Genomic DNA, 17,527 nt, shown 5'->3' on the forward strand with positions numbered 1-17,527 from the left:
CAGGTAAAGAATTTAGCCAAGTGAAGCAGACCAGGTATGGCTTTTCATTGAAAAAAAATCTTGTTGGGGTTACTATTTTCTGTGATTATTGATCATTCTAATAGAATTCAGAATTATGACACGTAGGAAGAAAAAACTAATTTTGAAGGGGAAACGTTGTTTTAATTTTTAGCGAAAACATATCCACACAAAGACATGGATATGAATATTCATAGTAACGTAGCCTAAATGACTATTGATGGTGAATGGATGGACACACATGCAGTACTATTCAGCAGTAAAAAAAAGTGCACTGCTGATAATGCTACACTGTATTTGAACTTCAAAACATTTTGCTTAGTGAAAGAATCTCAGTGCATTAAGACTATGCATTTTATAATTTCATGCATATAAAACGTTGCGAAAAGACAAATATAGAGAGACACAAAGCAGATTTGTTGTCAGGTGGTGGGATGTCAATAAGGATTAACTGCAAATTAGGAGCACAAAGGGATGGTGCCCCTCATTTGTAGGTGATGGAAATGTTTTAAAACTATTGTGGTGATGATTGCGGAATCTATAAATTTTCTTAAAAGCATCACATCCTATACTTCAAGGGGTGAATTTATGCTATATAAATTATGCTTCAAAAAACTGTTGGAAAATTTAATATTTAATAAAGCTTTCTGTTTTTCCTTAATATAAAATTCTTGAAAGCCCATATCTTAGGGATTATCTTTGCTCTGGTCCAGCCGAGACTTCTCTGCTTTTAGATTTTGCTGATTTTAACACCATGGTCTCTTCACAAATTCTTTGGAGTCCATTCAGAAGCACTGCCCGCTTGAATGGATGGTGCAGATGGGTGGGCTGGGGTGTGGTGGGAGGTGGGGCTAGTCTGACCACGGAAGGATCTGTGACTTTCAGGCACACGTTGCTTAGCAGAGTGACAGAAACTGTAAACACATTAATTGGCAGGTGAGGAGCTCTGTCTTTCTCGGTCCTGTCGGCCAGGAGAACGTGAAGTGTGGCCTTGGCAAACCAATCAGATAGCTACCCTTGATTCACGTTACGAGCCACAGGGGGACAGTTCCTGACGTATCGGAATTCTTGAATAATGTCCATCAGCACTTTGCTATCGACATACTGCACGAGCAGCGTGTTCTCACTTGAGGAGGATTCTGCTTATCTCTAAATCAGATTCTTCGGAAAAAATGCGGAGCACTGTTGAAAAGCAGATAATAAACAATAATGGAGCCCGAACTGGGCTGTATTTGTGCTGTTAGTCACAGCAAATGCATTTGATATTTTTTCCCTAATGTGTAATTCTCACCATTACTCCTTTGTGCAGGGAGCAAATGATGTTTTATAAACTTGTCTGGATAGCCAATCTTTCAAAAGGTTTTCCACATACCAATTCAGTTAATAGAATCAAATGCCTATGTATTGTTTACAAAGAGAACATCAAATCAAAATGCACTTCTTGGTGTTTGTTTTGCAGTCACTAAAAGGTAGGAAATAATTTCTAATTTTCTGCAACTGGTGTGAAAGCCAAAGTAAATGGTACGTATGGAGACACTGAGTTGTTCTTTGATTTGAGACCTAATACAAAGAGAAGAAATATGGTCCTGCAGGAGATTGCATTAAAACATTGCTGCAAGGCGATGCAGCTGTGCCTTTCATACAACCTTCACCACTTTACAGGGCACCTCGCTTGTGCCTTTAGAGGATGTGATTAGACTGTGGCACATTGACATCTGTCCAAGACCAAGTCATTCTATAATGTAAACCTTTAGACAAACACAACCACGTCATTAGGAGCTGTAAGAGACAAGGTAAAAATGAAAGCTCCAGCCTTAAGAAAATTGAGTTTGGTTTCAGAGACAAAAATATACTACTCATTTTTTAAAGCTAAGTGGTCAAAACACGATGAATGCCAAGATGATAACTGAGCGGTTGGAGTGTTGGTCAGAAGAGGTAAAGAAAAAATCCAGGAGGAGCTGGTGCTACAGGTCCACCTTAAATTGGGTGACACCTGGCCAGTTAGAAAAGAAAATGGGGGTGGCTGGTGAGGGAGAAGAGTTCCAGGAGCTATTGAATATGGAGGTGGAAAGGCTTTAAGTATGTTTTATGAATAGTGAGGGGAGTGTTCTGGCTACAGCAGAAAATATATATTGGACAGTCAGGAGATAAAATTGAAAAGTATCTTATACTTTGCGCATTGTCTTGAATGCTAGAATGACAGTTTGAGATTTATTCCATAGATGGTGAAGCCAATGATGGTTTTCGAAAAGCAATGTGACATTAATACAGCCGATACACCAAAAACAGTGTGCCAACTGTATACAGAATAGATTGAAAGGCAAAACCCCTGAATGCTAAGGGATCAATTAGAAAGGGATAGGAAAGGGCAGATTTGAAATAAAAAATGGGTAGGTGTGAAGTGAAAACTAAAAAAGTCTGTTTTCTTTCTTCCCAATATACAAGTTCACCCACAGTTACACATCTGGATGAATAGGTGAGTGGTGGTGGCACTAACCAAAAATATTAATTAAGGAAGGGAGCTGGTATCCATGGAAAATGATGAGTATTAAGTAACGAACGTTGAATGCCGTGTGTTGAGCACACATCTAAGGACGTCATCGATGGGCAAGGCTAAAAGCACTGCTCTGACTGCGCTGTGTTCTGTTCTGTCTCCGGTGCCTGTGACAAGACCCAGAGACAGTAAGGGTCCTATACATATCGGATGAATAAATGGACGTAAATAAATAGATATGTCTGTGTATATACACAATAAGGGAGATCTGGTGTAAATGTCAAGAACTCACAGATTTCTCTGCACAAAGGTCACAGTTCAAATTATGGAAAGGATCATTTTTTTCTCCTTTTTTTAAAGTAACTGTCACACATGCATGCACACACACACATGAGAAGAAGGCAGGAAAATGACCAAGACCCAAGTCTTGGAAAAATCTGGTGAGGGAGTGCAGCAAGACGAAAACCACAGCAAGATCAGAAAGATAGTAGCTTTGATGCATAAATTTTCTACAATTTTCAACAGCTAAGCAAAAACATTTCAGTGGTGGTTTTAGAAGAAAAAGTGGTTTCTTGAATCCTTAAATAATAACTTAAAAAAGTTTGTTTATCTGAGACTTGAGTACACTTGGTTGCTATGAAATCTCACATGGTACCCTATGAGGAAGACAAAAGACACAATAATGCCCAAATATCAAATCCATCATACAGTTATTTTTGTTGTTTGCCCAAAGTGAAGAAAATGCATGTTATATGTGTGTTAATGGGCATCAAACAGTGGTATGCAAAGCCTGTTCACTTCCTCTGGGGTGATATTTTACTCCACTCATGATTATATAAAGATTAATTTTAGAAGCTGAACAAAGTATAATTTTCAAAATCTCTATTCTGAACAGCGGTGCATAGTCCAAGCCTAGAAAATATTTCTTGTGAGTTTCCAAAAGGGATTTTGCCACAATGTCAAAAAAATGACATCCATATTCTTTCTATAGTAGTAGTAGATGAAACTCAGTATTTTCCACTTTAAAATAGTTTTTGAGATATTGTCCTTGAAATCTTCAGCAAGTTGAGACAATTAGTTTTCTTTACCTGTATCCACACCTAGGTTTTAGCCATAAATGCTTTAAATTTAGTATAATGAGAAATGAGGTTGGAAATTTTCTCTTGAAATTTCAGATTCAGTATACCGAAGGCTTAAAGTATATCTGCCAACTAGCCAACATCCACTTAGAATTGTTTCGAGTTTGACACAGTTGGTCTTTTCTCTGGCATTCCCAAAATAGGCCACTTGGTCTTTCAGCTCGTAAATTTAGCCCGGCGTATTTCCTTTTGAGAATCAAAGACCCTCAACACGGAACACAAGCATTTTTTGATCTGTGTCCATATCTTCACAAAACAAAGAAAACACTCGGGTCTTTTATGTACTGTTATCCTCCTCCTTGATTATGTCAGGAAGGAGGTGAATTCCTCTCTGGGTGAACCTCACAGCATCTGGACAAGCATTGCTTGGGGACAAAGTGCGCAGAGCATGGGTGCTTTTTCTTTTCCTCCAGTTATTGGCCTAACAATCTAGATTACCAACCCAACATTTCTAGGATAGCAAAAGCTTATACTAAAATCCTTCCTCTCCCTAAGGCTGCCCTTTTGCTTAGAAAAATCTTCGACAGAACCATAATTTATCTTTTTGGTAGTTTCCAAGGTTTGAGGAAAGAATATTTTTATTCCATAAAATATTTAGCTAAAAATACAGAATAAACTAATAGTTGAATAGACTCTCCCATTGGTAGAACCATCACAAGTCAACAACAACAACAAAAAAATAGAAGGTGATGATTGAGTTTTGGCCAGACCTTAAATATGTTATCCTCTGCTGAGGTATCTGTTTGAGGATTAACTATAGAAATGACACAAAGAAACACCATAATGTTATTTAATAAAGGACACTGTTTCTTTCATAAAGAAACTCTTTAATAAAAGTTTCGGAAACATTCAGAACACAAGTTTTAATGAAAATCACCAAAGAATTATTTCTTTGTTATCATTTCAAAGGTAAAATGTTACCACTTTACCTTTTGCAGTTAAAGGGATTATTTCACCTGAAGTTTTCAGTCTTTGAAGATTCTTGGGTATAGGTTCTAGTAATTTCCAACTTCATGTGTGGGGCAGAGGAAAGTCTTTTTAAAAAGATTTGCATGGTTTTTCTTTAAAACTTGTTACTTAATTGTCATTCAAAGTAAAATGCCATTACTTTGTATTTTTAATTAGACTATACTGAGAAATGTAAGACATCAGACATCATCTTTTTACAATGTTTGTGACCATTTACTTGGTGTCAGACTTATCACATTTTGGAACATTAGTTTTACCAACATTGACAGCTACCATATTCTTTCCCTTCAAATGAAAACACCTCATTCCTCAAAACAATGTGTAAAACAGGACTTGCCGACTAGAGCTTGGCACTGCTTTCAGAGAGTATAGAATATTCAGAGAGTTGTAGAACCTAAGCTGTGTGCAGGATAAGACTCTTATTTGTTCTTTCACCTAACAGAATCAATAAGTGAATTTTTGTAAAATATTTTTTGAATGAATTTCTTCAGTGAATATTTGCTTAATATCATCAGTGACATCATGATGGGCCAGCAATGGTGGAGTCACTACTGCAGTCATGGGTGAGCTGCAGTCAGCAATGTTTTAGATTATTTTCTGTGTGTAGCAACACATTTGGGCCCACTGAAAGCTTCCTGGGGTCAAATCCAAATGCTGGTATTTTTAATCTGTGTTATAGCGTGCATAGTCAAATGGGAAAGGAAATGGAAGATGCATCATTAAAGCTTTCATCAGACCCAGAGTCCCATTTTTGACATTATAGTTGATTCAAATATTATGTTCATTTTGTAATCATTTTTATTGTTATTCTATTATAGTTGTCCCCATTTTCCCCTTTTGCCCTCCTCTGCCCATCCCACCCCCCACTCCCACAGTCAATTCCCACACTGTTGTCCATGTCCCTGGATCATTCATACATGTTCTTTGTCTAGTCCAGGAGTGTCAAACTCATTTTCACTGGGGGGCCACATCAGCCTCACAGTTGCCTTCAAAGGGCCAAATGTAATTTCAACTTCTTAACAATTAAGGAGTAGTTACATTTATATAGTCCTAAAATTACATTCGGCCCTTTGAAGGCAACCATGAGGCTGATGTGGCCCCTGGTCAAAATGAGTTTGACACACCAGGTCTAGTCCTTTCCCGTTCTTTACACCATTATTCCTCTTCCCCCATCCTTCTGATCACTTTCAATCTGCTCCATATCTCCATGCCTATGGTTCTATTTTCTTCATTAGAGTCCTCGTATAGGTGAGATCATAAGGTATTTGGCTTTCGCCAACTGATTTATTTCACTTAGCATAATATTCTGCAGTTCTATCCATGCTGTCACAAAAGGTAGGAGTTTCCTCTTTCTTTCTGCTGTTTTCCATTGTGTATATGTACAACAGTTTTTTGATCCACTCATTTGCTGATGGGTACTTACGCTGTTTCTGGTACTTGGCTATTTTAAAAAGCACCACTATGAACATGGGGTGCATAAGTTCTTTTGAATTGGTGATTTGGAATTCTGAAGGTATTTTCACAGCAGTGGAATTGCTGGGTCAGAAGACAGTTCCTTTTTAGTTTTTTTAAGGAAATTCCGTACTATTCCACAGTGGCTGCATCAGTCCGCATTCCCACCAACAGTGCACTAAGGTTCCTTTTGTTCTACGTCTTCACCAGCACTTGTTGTTTGTTGCTTTATTAATGATAGGCATCCTGACAAGTGTGAGGTGATATTTCATTTTGATTTTAATTTGCCTCCCTCTGATGGCTAGTGATGTTGAGCATCTTTTCTTATGTCTATGGGCCATCTGTATGTCCTCCTTGGAGAAGTGACTATTCAGGTCCTTTGCCCATTTTTAATTGGATTGTTCGCCTTGCTGGTGTTGTTGTATGAGTTCTTTACATATTTTGGAGCTCAAACCCTTGTGTGAGGTATCATTGGTAAATATGTTTTCGCATACATTTGGTTCTCTTTCCATTTTGTTGTTTTCTTTAGCTGTGCCGAAGCCTTTTAGTTTGATGTAGCCCTGTTTATTTTTTCCTTTATTTCCCTTGCCCTAGGAGATGTATTGGCAAAAATATTGACACATGGGATTTCTGAAATTTTCCTGCCTGTGTTTTCCTGTAGGAACTTTATGGTGTCATATCTTATATTTAAGTCTTTTATCCATTTTGACTTTATCCTAGCGTATGCTATCAGTTGGTGGTCTAGTTTCATTTTTTTGCATGTATCAGTCTGATGTTCCCAGCATCATTTGCTGAAGAGGCTACCTTTACTGCGTTGTGTGCTCATGCCACCTTTGACAAATATTATGTTTATTGTTAACACATGAAACATGTATTATATTTTAATAAATAACAAGCTTATCAATATAAAATATATCACACACACATAAAGTACATTAAATATAATTAGGAAATAATTATGTTACGTTAAATGTACTACTTGCCATAGAAGGAGGCATAGGTAAACATGCCTCACCTCCAGGCACAACTATAGCGAAAAATACAACTAGGCTGCAAAACAAATATCACCCAAAATTGTCAGAAAATTGAGCTGTGTAGAAGTCTGGCAACCAAGGATTTGAGAAAGCCACATTCATCCAGATGGGTAGGTGGGGCAGAGTTACAGAGATGTACAGAGAGACTCAGAAAAGTGAAGACATGGAGGGTGTGGAGACACAGAGGGTATGGAGAGGCATGGAGACGGGAATGAGCAGTCCTACATCCACATGTGCTGGATCAAAAATGGTCCACAAGAAGGGGTACCTTCGGAGCAAGAGATCCCAGCCCCAGTCCAAACCACCCAGCCCAGGGTTCCAGCATCAGGAGCATAAGTCCCCATAACTTCTGGCTGTAAAAACCAGTGGGAGTTAGGGTGGCAGAAGAAACTCTGAGATCCTTAAGAGACTCCTCTTAAAAGGCCCTCATAAGACTTTAGGACTTGTGCAGACCCACACTTTCTGGGAATCAGCACCAGAGCAACAGCTGGAAGGATCAGTGGCATACGGGAAGAAAGTGAAGTGTGAGTGCCAGGAGACAGCTTCCTCCTGGGCAAATTCCAGAGGTCATACAGTAGTGTAGTCCTCTCTTCAAGCTCTTCACACATGGAGCAACAGAGTAATGACATGTCCTGACATGTCCTGGCTTCATACCATACAACTTAATGGGTTCATTTTTCTGCAATAGACCACACTATTAAGACAGGGAGATAAAGCAACTCCAGCTAACACACAGAAATAAACAGGGAGGCTGTCAAGATGAGGAGACAAAGAATTGTGGTCCAAGTGAAAGAACAGAACAAAACTCCAGAAAAAGAACCCAATGAAATGGGAATAAGCAACCTAGCAGATGCACAGTTCAAAATACTGCTTATTGGGATGCTCCAGGTACTCACTGGGTACTTCAACAGCATAAAAAAGAAAAACACCTAGACAGAAATGAAGGTTACATTCGTTGAAATAAAGAAAAATCTACAGGAAACAAACAGTGGAAAGGATGAAGATGAGGATCAAATCAATGATTTAGAACACAAGGAAGGAAAAAAACATTTAATCAGAACAGCAAGAAGAAAAAAAAATAAAAACAAAACAAAAACAAAGGTAGGCTAAGGACAGGCTAAAGAGCCTATCCTTGGGACATCTTCAAACATACCAACATCTGAATCATAGGAGTGCCAGAAGGAGAAGAGAGAGAGCAAGAAATTGAAAACGTATTTGAAAAAATAATGAAATAAACTTCTCTAACTGGATGAAGAAAATAGACATACAAGTTCAGGAAGCACTGAGAGTTCCAACAAGATGGACAGTAAGAGGACCACACCAAGACACATCATAATTAAAATGCCAAAAGTTAAAAATAAAGAGAGAATCTTAAAAGCAGCAAGAGAGAAGCAGACAGTTACCTACAGAGGAGTTCCCATAAAACTGTCAGCTGATTTCTCAAAAGAAATTTTGCAGACTAGTAGGAACTGACAAGAAGTATTCAAAGTGATGTGAAACACAAGGATTTACAACCTACATTACTCTATCCAGCAAGGCTATCATTTAGAATCGAAGGGCAGATAAAGTGCTTTCCAGACAAGGCAAAACTACTGGAGTTCATCATCACCAAACTATTATTTTATGAAATGTTAAAGGGCATTATATAAGAAAAAGAAGATCAAAACAATGAACATTAAATTACAATAAATTCACAACTATCAACAACTGAATCTAAAAACAAACTAAGTGAACAATCAGAACAGGAATAGAATCATAGATATGGAGATCACAGGGGGGGTTCTCAGTAGGGGAAGTAAAGAGAGAGAATAGGGAAGAAATTGCAGGGATTAAGAAGTACAAGTTGGTAGGATCAGAATAGACAAGGGGACATAAGAATAGTATAGGAAACAGAATAGCCAAATAACTTATATGCATGACCCATGGACATGAACTAAGAAAGGGGAATTGCTGGAGAGAATGAGGGTACCAGGTGGAAGGGGCAAAGGGGGGAAATTGGGACAACTGTAATTAGCATAATCAATAAAATATATTTTATTTTATTTTAAAATATATTTTTTAAAAACAAGAAATTAATAAAACTTAGAGAAATTATAGCAAATATATAGTTTTTATGAATATGTTCTGATTCTGTTTTGTGCACAATCAGAAATCTATTTCGTTTGGGAGTATTTGTTTTGATATTAATTTCACATATTTCATATTATGAAAGTTAGCTGTATTAACTTTTTTCTTAATTTTCCAAATTTGAAGTTCTATTATTAAATATATTTCTTTGAAGAGTACCTTCCTTGAATTATCTACCTGATTCACATCTGAACTTCTTTTTTTAAATCTTTTTAAAATATATTTTATTGATTATGCCATTACAGTTGTCTCATTCCCCCCTTCACTCCCCTCCACCCTGCACACCCCTCCTCCAGCATCCCCCCCCTTTTGTTCATGTCCATGTGTCACAAGTTCTTTAGATTCTGTATTTCCTATAGCATTCCTGCCCTCCTCCATGTCTATTTTCTACCTACCGTCTGTGCTACTTATTCTCTGTACCTTCTCCCCCTCCCACCCCCCTGTTTCTAACCTTCCATGTGATCTCCATTTCTGTGGTTTCACTCCCGATCTAGCTGTCCTCTAGTTTAGTTTTGTTTTAGGTGTGGTTGTCAATAACTGTGAGTTGGCTGTCCTTTCACTGTTCATATTTTTTATCTTCTTTTTCTTAGATAAGACCCTTTAACATTTCATATAATAAGGGCTTGGTGATGATGAACTCCTTGAACTTGACCTTATCTGAGAAGCACTTTATCTGCCCTTCCATACTTACCTGGCAGGGGAGATACCATGATCACAAAGGTGGTTTTCCCAGGGCGAGGCTTATCCATTGCACATCTGAACTTCTATGGGGACATCTTGTTCTTGGCTTCCTCTTTCCCAGAATACTGTTCAATGTAAGCAAAATGAGAGGAGAGTTTGTATTTGGTCATCACCAGTGTGCCAGATGGAACTGAGGTCAAACAGAATGGTGAATGCAAGTAAAGTCTCTGTAATTAAGCAGAAGGTGATTATTAGATGTCCACAGAAAGAACAGTTTTATAACTAAATGAGGACAGGAACCAGATTGGAAAGCAATGATAAGATACATTTTAATCCATCAGACAGTAAGAAATGGAAAAACCTGACAATACCAATTGTTGCAAGGATGTGGGAAAGCTTCATACACTAATATTAATAGTAAGAGAGCGCACAGAAATAACTATCGTGGAGAGGCAATTTGTACTATTTATACTTTCTAGTAAAGTGAAAATGCACCTAACCTAAGACATTTCACATCTGGCTAAGTACTTTAGAGAGAGTTTTCCCATGTCCACAAAGAGAGGTGTACTAATAAAATGTCTATTCTAATATTTTACTTGATAGTGAACAATTAGAAGTAATGTAAATGTCCATAGGTAAAAAGGAAAGATAAATAATATGTGTCCTATTAATGTGATAAATAATACTCATTGGGTAAAAGAACTGAAACCATATGCATCAATATGTATACATCTCAGGAGTATCGATAGTATATTAAATATATTTAATGCTCAAATTTCAGAATGGGGTAGTGCAATATAATGTACTTTAGAAAACATTCAAAATACCACATGATCTCATCTTTAACAGGAACCTAAACAGCAAAACAAACAAGCAAGCAAAATATAACCAAAGACACTAAAATAGAGAACAGGCTGATAGGGACCAGAGGGGAGAGGGGAAGGAATTTCAGGGGAAAAGGGGAAGGAGTCACAGGAACAAGTATAAAGGACACATGGACCAAAACTAATGGGTAGAAATGGGAGGGAGGTCGGGAGCACGGGGTGGGGGGATAGGAGTAAAAGACAGAAAACTGTACTTGAGCAATAATTAAATAAATTTAAAAAAACATTCAAGGGAACACTATCTTAAAAAACTATGTATTCATGTAGTATAACTACATAGACCCACACTTATGAAGCAAAAGTATATCAAAACTGAATGGGAAGGATTTAGGATGGTGGTTACTTGATTGGGGGGAAGAGTTGAAAAAGATGTTAGGTAGGAATGGGCAACTTGAACTGTTCTTGAAATGTTTTATTTATTTTTTGTCTGAGTCAAGTAAAACACTAACATGTGATACTTAGGTTGTTGGTGACATTATTTTACTCTATTTTCATATATGTTTAAAATATTTTATTAAAACATCAAAGCAAACGTAAAGACTAGTTTTCGATGTGTGGAGGCATATTGTGTTTGAAGTTAAAGAGTGCTAAAGAAGAAGGAGAATTTTAAGACTCTAAAGAGACTGGGAATAAGGCACAGGGTTCTTGAAAATGAGGGGCATAGGGTCTCAGGCTTAGAGAGGGGTGGAGACTTTGAGCCCCCCGCCACACCTGGCTCTTTGTGCACATCTTAAGCCACCATCCCATGCAGCAGTGTCTTGCTCATCATTGTATATCAGTAGCTAATTAGTATTGGCAGGAAGAAAGGAAGAAAGATTGGGAAATGTGAAAGGAACAAAACAAATTTGAAACTGTACAAGAAGGGAAGAAAAGAGCTGGAGGAATGCAATAAACAACACCGAAGAAGAACTAAAGGAGAAAATACATCAGAGATAAATTAAAGACAAAAGAGGGTGGTACTTATTCTATGTAGCCAAGAAGAAGGTGCATTTTCCTGTTGAGAATGGAGGGGCTTGAGCTAGGATTCATCTTCTTTTTGAAGCATTTAAATTATGTTCTTTTGGTACTGGAGCCTAACCAGATTCCTAAAACTTAAATTCAATTATGTTATAAGGGGAAAATGACAATTTGGAAAAAGTAATTGCCAGATCCACTGAACAGAAGTATAAATAACTTCAGCGGCATATTAAGGGAAAGCAGACATAAACGGAATTTTGTGAAGCTTTGGGTAAATCACAGAATTGGAAAATACTTGTTGGTTGATTAATTAATTGATAGTATTGATCTGGGGGAGACATCTCTTTAGCACTAATATGAAGAATATGCAGCCATACACATCAGAAAACTTACACACATGCAAATAGTGCCATAACAATGATGGCTAGTGTTGCCTTGAACTATGAATCACACTGTGTGGATAATGGTAATGACTACATTAAAATCCCCACTGGAGTTGTCCCCAGGGTCTGCAGGTAGAGTCAACCTTAGCTTGATTCTTTGGGTTTGTCCATTTCACATGATCACTGATATCAGAGAATGAAGGGCAGGGTAGATGTTGACTATTGGTCATTAGTAATTGTGTGATTGCACGTGATTCATTATTCAATTCTCAGCCAAATAACTGAGATGATTCCTGTCTTTCAGAAAACAAATCTTGGGGTTTAATGACATTACACAGTATTTCAGTGTCAAAATAATTGTAATGAATAGGTAGCTGAGTCATTTAGGACTTTCAGATTTTCTGCATTGTATTTTATTCAAGGACCAGAAGCTCTAAAAGCAAGTATATAGAACTATAGTATATTAGAAAAGGTTAACTTCTATTAATATTTGACAACATTTAGAAATGTGCATCTGATACCAATTGTGTATAACCTTAATCAACTTTTATTATGTTTTTATCAGATATTTAGTCTAAAAGTGAAATCATTTGCTATATTCTGGAAACACACAAGCTAGTGTAAGTACGGAGTGGGACCCGCTTGGCAATCAGAGCTCACCACCTGTTTCTGTATGGATGTGAGCTGAGAATGAGCTTTTCACTAGGTGGTTGAAGGAGATCGAAATAAGAATAACACTTCATGACAAGAAAATTGTTAAGTTCACATTTTTGTCCACAAATAAAGTTTTATTGGAACACAGCCACACTCATTCATTTACATATCTTCTGTGGCTATTTTCACATTACACCAGAGTTGAGTAGTTTTGACAAAGACCATATGGCTCACAAATCCTGAAATATTTACTCTATGGCCCTTTACAGAAATGTTTGCTGACCCCTTGTCCAAATATGTTATTTTGTAATTATGTAGTACTTTTCCTCCCTGAGATTGGCCTAAACAACTCTGTGTCACTTGACAGTTTCGGGGTTTGGCTGGTCATCAACCATCACTTCAGAAATCTTCCCAAGGCCACAAGACAGAGAATAGACCATTATATAACAGTCATCTATGTAGAAACTCATGGCAATAATCATGCAGAATTTCCTGAGTGCCGCCAGAGGAGCTACTGAAAGCATATTTCCATTAGAAGCCTGTCAGCCCTTGCTGGAAAGAGATCTTACTTAACCAAGTTGTTGAGAATTCTTTACAAATAACATTGGTAGTCACAGACAAAGAAAATCAAGTTGGCGTTTCCTTAGAACCCAGAACATACATTGCTGAAAGGGTATCTGCTTTCTTCTTATTCATTATTTGGATGCCAACGTGTATAGCTGAACTTTGTCCCGTGTATTCAACTCTTGTTTTTTAGTGTTTAATAGCTCAACTAAAAAAAGAATTCCTACATGAAACCGGTCATAGAGGTCTGTGCACAGAGTTTGCTATAGTGTGTGTGTGTGCCCGTTTAATTGCCTGGCCCCTTTGGCTCCCTCACTAAGGCTTTTTACTATAAATTCTACACCAAGTTAGTCTTTGTGCTTTATTTCAACATGCTGATGTTGGTCTGGGTCAGTGGGCACTGAAAATGGAGTGAAATGTCCCCACATGCTATAAAGGAGCCATAGAGTCATGAAAGACACAGGAAAAAAACTTCTTGGGATTTGACCATGTCAAAGTACTTTCTCCGCCTCGCTGAGGGGACGTCCAGAAATGATGTTTTCCTAATAAAACTTATTTTCAATTACCGAATTTTATTGGAAATTCTAACATTGCTATTGGCTTACTTGTCTCTTTCAAACAGATGTGATTTTGTGTTTTCCTGGTTGCTGGACTCAGAAATACCTACATGAGGTAAAGGCATTTTTTTTTTTAATGTCATGGCTGTGGAGCGCTTGCTTCCTTTGATGGCATTGGAGGCTGTTTAAGCAGCCAGGCAACTAGTGAAACTCAAAAAGGCTTAAAAAGCAGAGTGGAAACAGCAATTTCTCCATTGCTTCTGGAGAACTTCAGAGAAGTTTGATACCACTGTGCTGTCTGACACACATCAGTTTGGTTTCCAATAAGGAATTTCACATTCCTTTAAAAACCATTTTTCCTTTACTGTTTCCTTCTCTTCTCTCCTTTCCTTTCCTTCCCCTCCCTTTTTCATCTTCCCTTCTTTTTTCCCCTCCTCTCTTTTTTTCCCTCTACTCTTTTGCTCACACATACTGTTTTCCTTCTATTTTTAATTAGACTATGTTTTTCTAGGTAGTATGACTCATGATTTCAACTTAATTGTATAAAGTATTGTACACTCTATTGTCACATTCACTGTCCTCACTCCATGTAAACAGGGGACAGATGAAGAAACAAATATAAGCGTGGTTTAGCTCTGACCAAGTGGAAATAGGGAACACCTCGTGTATCTTATCTCCTCCCGTCTTTATGTCTTTCCTCAGTCCTTTCCTTGGCTAGTTCTCTGTCCTATGCGGTTTTCACCTGGTTTCTTTCTCCATTCCATTCTCACTTTTCCTTCTTCCTAGTTTCTCTTTGTTTTTCTTACCATTATGTCATAATATGCTAGTTTTCTGTTGCTGAGTAACATATCACTGTGAAATTAGTGGCTTAAAACAAACCCATTTGTATCTCACAGTTCTGTCCGTCAGTGTCCAAGAGGGCTTGACTGGGTTCTCTGGGTAGGGTCTCAAGAGGTTGGGTTATCTGGAGTCTCGGAAGGAGATTTTGCTTCTAAGCTCATTCAGCTTGTTGGCAGTATTTAGTGCCTTGCTGTTGGAGCACCCAGGCCCCTGCTTTTTGACAGGCTGTTGGCTAGACGCCTCGCTCGGCTGTGAGAGGCCCCCTCTCAGGTTCTTGCCCCCACAGGCTCCTATCCCTCTTTGAATCTTTTTTCCTCTTCAGCTACCAGTTGGAAGAAACTGTTTAAGAGGGCTCATATAGTCATGTCAGGTCCACCTGTATAAGTCTCCCAGGGATAAAGTCAACTGATTGGTACTCTTAATTACAACTGCAAAATCCCTTTTGCTCCACCAGGTAATAACCACAGGGTTAACGCTAGGAAGTGCAAGTCATGGGGGTCATTTTAGAAATCTGCCTACCATAAACATAACACTTTTCCTCTTCCTGGGACAGATTGAGACCCTAGTGACCATGAAAGTTGACCCTGCCTTTTGTAAATGAGGAAATTCATTGACATCTTCAGTAAGATCAGCTGAATCAGAGGTTATCAGGCGTGTGAGATAGGAAAGGACTTCTTGATTCCTTCTGCAGTGTTTTCTCGGCTACACAATGGTGCTTTTCTTGTGAAGGTTGTAGAAGGCAGAATGCCAATTTTTTTTCAACTTTCAACCCCAACACTTATCAAAGACAAGCAGGTATTAAGGGCAAAAAGCTGGGGAAACTTTTGAGGAGAGCTTTTGATTTATTCCTTTATTAAAAGTTGTAATGCATTGAGTTGTGTCTTCCCTCAAATTCATATTCTAAAGGGTTAGGGTTTGGAAGTCCTAACCCTAGAACCTCAGCATGTGCCCTTATTTGGCAAGAGTGCCATGCTTAGTCAAAACGACCTACAGAAATAGAATAGGCCACTAATCCAACGTGCCTGGGTTCCTTAAAATAAGGTGAAGTTAGGACCCAGACACGCACAGGGAGGACACCATATAAGGATGAAGGCAGTGATTAGGGGGAAGATTCCACAAGCCAAGGAATGATAATGGTTGCCAACAAATCACCAGAAGCCAGGGGAGAGGAATGCAACCGATTCCTTTTCACAGACCTCGGAGAGAAACAGCTCTGCAAACATCTTCATCTTCTAGCTCCAGAACTGTTGGACAAGAAATGCCTCTTATGGTAGCCACCCAGTTTGTGGTGCTCCTTTACAGCCATCCTAGACAACTAATACCAGAGCCCATGAAAGCGATCCAAGATGTGAGACTGCAGCTTATCCTATACAAAAGCTATATTTTAAGTAGGTACCATCTGAGTTCAAAATAAGTAGCTGCTAAGTAGTCCAGTAAAAACCTTTTTGGAAATTAAAGTTACTTGGCCTGGGTGAAAATACGTTCTCTCTCCTTTTTGCGTGTATTGAACTCTTCACTGAGTGGTATGATATTAAATAATATCACCATAAAAACCTGCCAACACCTGGAAGTAAGTGACTAGGGCTCATCTTTGCATCCTGTACTGGCACAGGACGGGTTTATAGCAGGTACTCAATGAATGGTTGTGGAATGAAGGAAAGCAAAAGAGAAACGTTGACTTATGTCAAGTGTCATAGTATCAGTTTATAGAAGGCTCTAAAGAGAAAAAATTAAAGGAAAACATTTTTAATTTAAGAGCCAATGTCTTAAATGTTTAGGCCCTTCTTAGGGGAAACCCCAAGTTTATTCAATTCAGCAAATTTTCGTAATACATCCATGACCTTCCAGGTGCAGAGCTGAGAAGGGGCATCAGAGTGGTGAACGAGAGACCCAGAACCAGTCCGCTGGAGCTCACAGGTGGGTGAAGATTTTAAATAAATGCACTCTAGCAGATATTTATAATGATAAATTCTGTGAAGGGCTGTGAAGGAAACAAAGTCTTCCATTTTTACCCCATCTTGGGTAAAAATGAGTAATAAAATATATTGCAGTTCCCGTTGCAATAGCAAAATACCATAGACTGGGTGGCTTAAAACCAGAAATCTCTCACAGTTCTGGATGCTGGAGATCAACGTGCCAGCGTGGTTGGATTCTGGCCTCCTTTTCCGTGCGTGTTAACATGGCCTGTCCCTGGTGCCTGAATGCAGAGAGAGACATCTGGTGTCTCTACCTCTTCTCATATGGCATCAGCCTCACCAGGTTAGGGACTCGCCCTTATGACTGTATTTAACCTTTATCACCTTCTCACAGGCCCTCTTGTGAAGTACAGACACGTTGGATTAGGACATCAACATATGACTTTTCAAGGGACACACACATTCATTCCATAACACTCTCTTTCAGATTGTTCCCCCAAGGAATAATGGTGTTATCATTTCACAGTGCAAGGAAGATCAAGTCACTTTCCCCTCAAAATCTTCACTTTTGGAAGACTTCACTTCCCATTTCAATCAGAGAAAAAACCCAAGACCCTCCTCCTATGTTGTCCAAGGTCCACCTGACCTTACCATGGCTTCTCCAGCCTCATTCATCTCTTACAACTGTCCCCTACCTTGGTCAGCCTCAGCCACGCAGCTCCCTGCCTTCCTCGAACTCCCAGGTATCTTCCTGCTCATGTCCTTTCACCTGACTGACACTCCCTCTGCCTGGAGCACTCCTCCTCGGATGGCTCAGTGGTCGCCCCTCCCCTCCTGACTGTCTCTTCTCAGTCCCCA

At 38.7% G+C, this 17,527-nt stretch overlaps 1 non-coding gene across 1 annotated transcript; it reads left to right on the forward strand.

Moving 5' to 3' along the window:
* The first annotated feature begins 9,916 nt into the window (after positions 1–9,916).
* LOC118977020 (U1 spliceosomal RNA) lies at positions 9,917–10,085 on the forward strand. Its single transcript, XR_005064428.1, has one exon. It is a non-coding gene; the product is annotated as a U1 spliceosomal RNA (small nuclear RNA).
* The last annotated feature ends 7,442 nt before the right edge of the window (positions 10,086–17,527 follow it).

The sequence above is a fragment of the Sturnira hondurensis genome, unplaced genomic scaffold, assembly GCF_014824575.4.
Source record: "Sturnira hondurensis isolate 20B ecotype Veracruz unplaced genomic scaffold, ASM1482457v3 Scaffold0021143, whole genome shotgun sequence".
Taxonomy (NCBI): Eukaryota; Metazoa; Chordata; class Mammalia; order Chiroptera; family Phyllostomidae; genus Sturnira; species Sturnira hondurensis.